The sequence below is a fragment of the Arvicanthis niloticus genome, chromosome 21, assembly GCF_011762505.2.
Source record: "Arvicanthis niloticus isolate mArvNil1 chromosome 21, mArvNil1.pat.X, whole genome shotgun sequence".
Taxonomy (NCBI): Eukaryota; Metazoa; Chordata; class Mammalia; order Rodentia; family Muridae; genus Arvicanthis; species Arvicanthis niloticus.
In genome coordinates this window covers 51101012-51108042 of record NC_047678.1, presented here as the reverse complement: position 1 = coordinate 51108042, position 7031 = coordinate 51101012, and the positions used below count along the sequence as shown (strand labels likewise).

The 7031-nt window shown below is 44.9% G+C and overlaps 1 long non-coding RNA gene across 1 annotated transcript; it reads right to left on the bottom strand.

The window, feature by feature from the left end:
• Nucleotides 1-885: 885 nt before the first annotated feature.
• LOC143435349 (uncharacterized) lies at nt 886-2660 on the bottom strand. The gene is made up of 3 exons (XR_013105575.1): nt 2294-2660; nt 2118-2201; nt 886-1950 (listed from the first exon to the last, which is right to left on the bottom strand). It is a non-coding gene; the product is annotated as an uncharacterized LOC143435349 (long non-coding RNA).
• Nucleotides 2661-7031: the final 4371 nt, after the last annotated feature.

Here is a 7031-nt window from a genome sequence, read left to right as displayed (position 1 = left end):
TGCTTGGCTTGCCACTGAGGATGCCACTGGCTATTAATTGCACAACACATTCTGCCACTCTGGCTCTGACTCTGGTCCTTGGGATCCAGTGTAGTGTGTAAAATATTCACTATAAAAGGACTGTTGAGTCAGTGTCAAATCTCCTGAGCCCATGTCACCTTTAATCTACCTTCCTTTGTGGTGGGGCCCAAGTGTGTACTCTTGAGAAGGTCTCAAATAAATGTTAAATGCCTCTCACTGTGTGAGCAGCAGGGCAGGGTAGAGTCTTAGCGTGACTTTGAGGTCCTTGCTAAGCCCTTTGCTGCTCTTCAACAGCACAGAGAAACTGACTGACCAAGAAATAGCCAGCAGGAAGTATTCCACGTGCCTCCTAAGTCCCCTACACCCTCAAAAGAGACATGTGAGGCAGTGTTAGGGTAGTTACCACAACGAGGCTTTATTCTCGTACCAGGTAAAGCAGAAGACCCCGAGCCTGGATGAGGCACTGCTTATATACACCCTAGAGTGGCGTGTTCACTTCTGATTGGCTGTTCACTCATCACCCCTTATTACGCCCCGGGATTGGCAGTGGCTTGGCACGCTTTCGCCTCTTTGCACCTGTGCAGTTAGTTGTTTACTTTTGTGGGAGCAGGATGCCAGCTCCATCTTGTAATGGCGGATGCTATCACCACTAACTGTGGCTCCTTACAAGGAAGAGCTGAGGGAGAGGACCAGTTTAGATGACTCCCAGAGTATCATCCTTGGTAATACTTTGGACTGACAGGTATAATTTGACTTCTAATTGCAGGAACTCGGATGTTGAATTATTTCCCCGATACAATATAGGAATAGTCAGAACTGGCTCTAGGGATCTGATGTTCTCCTGTCCCTAGTCTAGCTCTTAGGTAAGAGGAGGATAGATTCTTGTATACCCTTCCTATAATGTAAAGAAAGCCCATGTGATGTTGGCAGCCAAGAGTAGTGTTTCATACAGCTTGTGACTTGCAAGAGAGAAGCAGCTGGAAACAAAGGTAGCAATGGAGGGCTCAGGCAGGCCCTGCCATGGATCTGCTTCAGTCAGAGCAAGAAATCACATTTATCCAGCTGTCACAGCCACATAGCTCATGCTACCTGTCACATGATCTCAGTGTGTGTCCTACACTTCCTCTGATTCTCAGCCCTCCCTTACTCTCTAACGTGCTGTACCTTCAAGTTAATTCTTCTATGCCAGCCCTGTGCCTATGCTTTATGTATTGGCAAACTATCCATCCTGTCTTTGATCTGTCAGAGTACAAGATATCAGGTACGGTACCTTCATAGGGCAAGCATTGACTCCTCTGTCCCTGGTGACATTCCTGACCTGAATTCTCCATACAGAGTCAGGCCTGCTCTTCCAGGTGGGCAAGCTGACAATTACAGTGAAAAGGGTCAATGACCACAAAGTACAGAACAGCACTTTTAATGTCAACTGTTAGTAAAGTTTAGTTCCATCCCCTTGAAGGGATATAAATCTTTCTTAGCCTATGTATCTCATGGGATACCATCATGCACATGACACGCTCAATGTTAAGACTTACAAAGTTCTACCAAATGAGGTATGAGAGGACAACTGTGGACACCTGGGCACAAGATGCCCAAACCCAGAGTCCACAGAGACACAAGTCTCACATTCATAGTTCTAGTTGCAACAGCATCAGCAACAGGCTTCTTCTGTGGAGTGGGGCCTTCTTCCTCTCCTAGGATGCAGAGGTAACCTCTGACCTGAGTCTGTCAGGCTCTCTGTATCCTGGAATGCCTCATGAAACTCTGGTCTTTGCACTTTTCTCCATCTATGCACGCTGGGATGCATAGATGTTTTCCATGCATTTCCTAAAGATGTGGCTGATCCTTACAGTGGCCAGGCTTCTTGGCTGGAGTCCATCTTCTAAGCCTGGGCTCATCATCTTGAACAATCTGTTCAGTGTCAAGAGGCTGAATATGGAGAAAAATGAAGGAGCTTGTGTAAGTTGAGAGGAGAGTGGCTTTCTTGCAAAAGATGAGTTCCCAGCTCTCTCCCAGCAGTCTTTGTACCTAGCAGGACATCCTAGCACTCCACCAATACATATGAAAACCCTCATGGCTATACTTGTCCCTCTAACCTGAATTCTGAGCTTTTTGTTGGAGCTCTCCTGTCAGAAGAATCAGAATCTCTCTGAGGTGTTAGCCAAGGAGACCTGCAAGAGCTGAAGGAGATGGAGACAGGGATTTGTGGGCTGTCTCTCCACTATGTCAGTCAGGCTATTTGGAAAGAGTTAACTTGTGCCACACTGCCTACCTAGAGGCATCCTAGAAACCCTGTGGAAAGTGTCAGGGTCCTAGCACTCAGAGGTTCTGGTGTTAGTTGCAGGCTCTTCTCCTGCACTGCCTGAACTGGTGAACAGCATGACATCTTCAGGCTTTGTTCTCCTTCCTACAATGGGACTAAGAATGGAAACATCCAGTCAGGGGTATTCTCATGAGAACTGCAAGGTCACTCAATGACTAAGGAGGAGATGTTAAAGAGCTTCAAGAATGGGGTAAGTGAGCACAGAGAATGTGAGGAGCCTGGGTACTCTGAGGGGAAAGAGACACAACTTGACCTTCAGGGATCATATACCCAGTTACAGAAAACATCACCTGTGTTGTCCATGTACAGAAGGCAAGCAAAGAGACCCACACATAGCTACTGCAGTGACCACACGGAAAGTTTCCCCTGGAGACTCAACACCTCAGGGGCTGGGATGCATATATAAACACATCCAGGAGTGAGGGTGACAGCCAAATGGTTCTTCCTGCATAGCTGAAAAAAATGTCCAAATGTTACTTCTGATGAGTGCCCACTCTACTGGGCATAGCCCCAAATTCATACAGCAGAAGATTTCATTTTAATATGTCTGTGTCCTCTCCATTTCCCAGTCACATGGGAGCATTATGAAGACATAGTGAGACACTACAGATACGCCACTGTTCAGAGATGACCTCCCAGACCACTACATTGCTAAACAAACTAGCAGGGTCCAAAAGCCACAAAAGACTTCAGTAGACTTCTTACCTCCGTTGTGCAAATGGGGTGTACAAGAACCATTTTGAACACTTACTTAAGAGTCAAGGGTCAAGATCATCTTGTTACATTTTGATAAAAGTTGCCTGGAAGCAGCTCAACTTGCCCAGCAGAGACTCATTGCTCCAATGACTGACAGAGTTCTACCCTCCATCATGATTGGCTTTTGAGGGCCCAGAGATGTCATTATCATCCATGGACATCCAATTTTCTGGAAAATGAATTCTCAGAGCTCACTGGAAGTTTTTTCATGATGATAAATGCTGAGATAAACTCTGGAGGGAACACAAGACATGGTGATATCAAAGGCAGGGCTCAAAATGGAGGCACAGAATGGTGTACCAAACAGTATCCATTCAGCATCTTAACTCATCCACCAAACCATAGATAGGAGCTTATAACACTGGAGTGTACCTTATATAAGCAAATACTGTCTAAGTTGAAAAGCTGTGAGAGTGTAGTGAAGTGCAAGCCAGCTAAGGATGTGGTTCTTATCCTGTGCTGTCTTCCACAGTAGAGCAGAATATGGCTAAAGCCGGTCCCCTGATTCTAGACAGTAGGTACCTGTCCTCCCTCACTCTGCTCAGGTTCCTTGAACTCAGGAACCCCTACAACTCACTCAAGCTTCTATTTAGCCCTTCTGCCAACAGACCTCTCATTGTACCATCATCCAGCCTCTGTAATGTCCCAGATTGGTGGGTAAGATTGGTACTGCAAAGAAGAGAGCCAAGTAGCAGCAAGCACACATAAGAGAATAGAAGCTAACAGCCTAAAGGATGACACTTAGCTACAAGCAAAGTATCATTCAGTACAGGCTAGTGGTGGCAGCTGGTTGTTATGTTGTTAGAATGTAAAAGGTTATCAGGAGATTTGTCTTTCAGCCTTGGGTAAACCTGAAACCTGAAAATGGAATTCTTTGAACTCTGCACAACCAGCCCTGAGCCTTACCATTTGAAAAGGACTGTTTAGGATCCTCTGTACCAAATGAGTTCTCTAAAGTTTAAACACACTCTTGTGCATCACCCAGTTGAACATATTGCTGGGAATTTGATTGGATTTCGCAGTTTACTATGTTTCTCTTGACCCACTTCTGTCTCATGTCTGTTAGTTTCCTTGACAATTAAGCTTTAAAGAAACTTTGCAAGTGGTCTTTTCAATGTTTTCTTGCAAGCTATTTTCAAATGGTTAACTGAACATCAGACAAGATGAGGAAGATGGTTTACCCAACAACCACCTGAGAAAAATGAGAGAGTCTTCCAGTTCAAAGCTGCAGGGTCACTGATAGAAACCAGAAGGGATCATCCCTAGGAAACATGGGCCAGATGCAAGTCACCAAATACTAGAAAGACAGAGAAAATCTTGGGGATGAGATAACTTGTCAGGGTTGAGCAGGACCTTGATGGCCTAATAGATCGGTACAACAGCATTGAAACTTTTCTGAATACATCTTGTCTGTAGAGTTTCAGAACAGGAACTTGATTCAAGGAAAATAATAAGAGCAGACGGCTTTTCAAGTGGCACACTCCACAGGAAGTGCTAATCACCAGCAGATGGAGTTTCCAAAAATGACTGGGAAACCTTAAAGAACACCACAGGATTCTGTGAAGCCAGAGAGCATGGTTGGCATGTGGCCGGAATGTGCAGGCAAAGGAGGCCCTTCTGAATCAGAGACCTCCCTGGCCTGTAGCACAATGGCTTCCTATGTTAAACTTGGAAGAGCCTGGGCTTTGCAGGCAGCAGAAAGAATCACACAGGTGATCCATGGCTGCATGTTAGGCCACACAAAACAGGCTACCTTCAGATTGAACATGCTCATCTCCCAGCATGATCAGTAATAAACCCAGCTCATATGTGTGGGAGAAAGAGACCATCTCTCCTTAAGATTTAAAAAGACACATCACTCCTCTCTGAGAGAGAGGTCCACTGGATCTTTAGAGGAATCTCAACATCTCTGCTTCATGTCCCTTGAGGATATAGTGCTCACCAAGGCCAGTTTGCAGTCATGCTCTCCCTCTGTGTGGGTCTGAATAGATAAAACTCTCTGAGATTGCTCAAGAGAGGATCTTTCACCTCTGCTTTCCCTCCAAGTCACAGTTCATCATCTGGACCTCAGACAACTGAGAGGTGGATTAAGTCCTCTGAATAGTTTCCAGGCAAGATGTGATTAAGGTCAGGAAAGAATGGGGTGAGACTTTGCTGCTCTGTGCAATGGGTGAAATTGATGAACTAGCTCACCTCAAAATGCCAAGGACATGATGGAGGAGCTGTGAAGACTTGTAAGGTGGAAGGATATCCTCAGATAACATTTTCTAGTCTACTTTACAAGAAAAGCATACAAAAGGAAGAAGATTCATGCATGGCTCAAAACTGAGCCTTCTCTGAGAGGACTGGCTGTGTACTGAAGTGAGGTCACTGTAGAGCTCTTAGGACACTGGACATGGCCAACATCTGCCCATGTTACACAACAGCACAGCCTTCTGTGACAGATCTAAATGTGCAGTGAAACCATCTTACTCTAGAACTGTTAGGACACTGGACATGGCCACCACCTTCCCATGTTACACAAAGGGAGAGGTATAAGAGTTGGCTGACATCTAGACTGTGTGCCAAGGTGATGGCTGTAAGAATGACTGAAATGGCTGTGTCTGAGGGGACACTGTGTTACAAAAGAAGCCAGGAGGAAGGAGAGATCCTTGGTCTAGGACCCGTCAAGCAGGGCTTCAAATGTGCCTTTTTTCTGTGAGCCTCGATGGGTTTCTGTGTTGTCAGAGCAATCATACTCATGAGAGACCTTCCTGAGCCTGGTTTCCCATTTCTCAGAAGGACAAAGTATATCATTTATTTCTCTTACAGACAGACATGAGTACATTTACCAAAACACAGTAAATGCACTGTCCTTCCATATATCAACAATTTAGATGCCTTGGGTTGTGATTCCAGCAAGAGTATCTAACTCATACCAGGATGGTGTTAGATACAGGTGTACAGGGTACATCCCTCACAACAGCTGCAGCAGGAGTGGTAAGACTAGTCATAGGCAACCATGTTTCCAACCTCACTTGCTTTAGGGTGTGGTGTCATCAAAGCCTTTGCTCTAGGTGCAGTGACTTAAGAGTGTTTGGGAGTTTCCTTTTACACAATATAGATATTTCCCAATGCTGCCCCCTGAGAACAGAACCTGAGGACATCAGGTATGCATGGTTTGAGCTGTAGGAGTCACGTCAACTTTGAGACCTTTCCTCTCATGCATGTTTGATATCCCAGTGTCTTAGCATCAAAAGCTACATTATCACAGTGATCATCTAAAAGATGAGGTCCACAGTGAACTTTAGTTCTGTCTTTAATATGAGATGAAAGAAACACTAAATTAGGGTACTCTGTATCTTGGTCTGTGGATTTGTGGTGACCCTCTGAGTGCAACATGTCAAGAGTCATGCTAACTGCAAAAACATGATGTATCTTTTGTGGTGTAGGACTGTGAAGATTTTTTAGTAATCCTAATATTGGCTTGTCCATCCTAAAGTGTTACAGACATACTGTCATAGTCACAGAAAGTTCTGGAAAACTAAAATTAGGCAGAAAGAACAGGGGAACATGAAATAGGATGCTAAGATTCAACAAGTCTTAACTTAGAGTACCTAGCTAAGAGGTCGATTATACACACACACACACACACACACACACACACACACACACACACACACACACAAAACGAAACAAAACACAACCAGAAAACCAGAAAACCAGAACTACAACCAAGGCAATTCTGTGGGACAGATAAGATCTGGTTGTCCTGATTGGCACCCAAGGAAAGAGAACAGCACCTATTTGTTCAAAGGCTATGTCTCCCACTTCCCAGAATAGTCAGATACTTCTCCTGCATGTACGGGCACTGCCTCAGATCCTTGAGGTTTTCCTAAAATATCCAATGGTCCCTAGGTATTTCACCAAGTTATCCTCTGACCTCTACTGG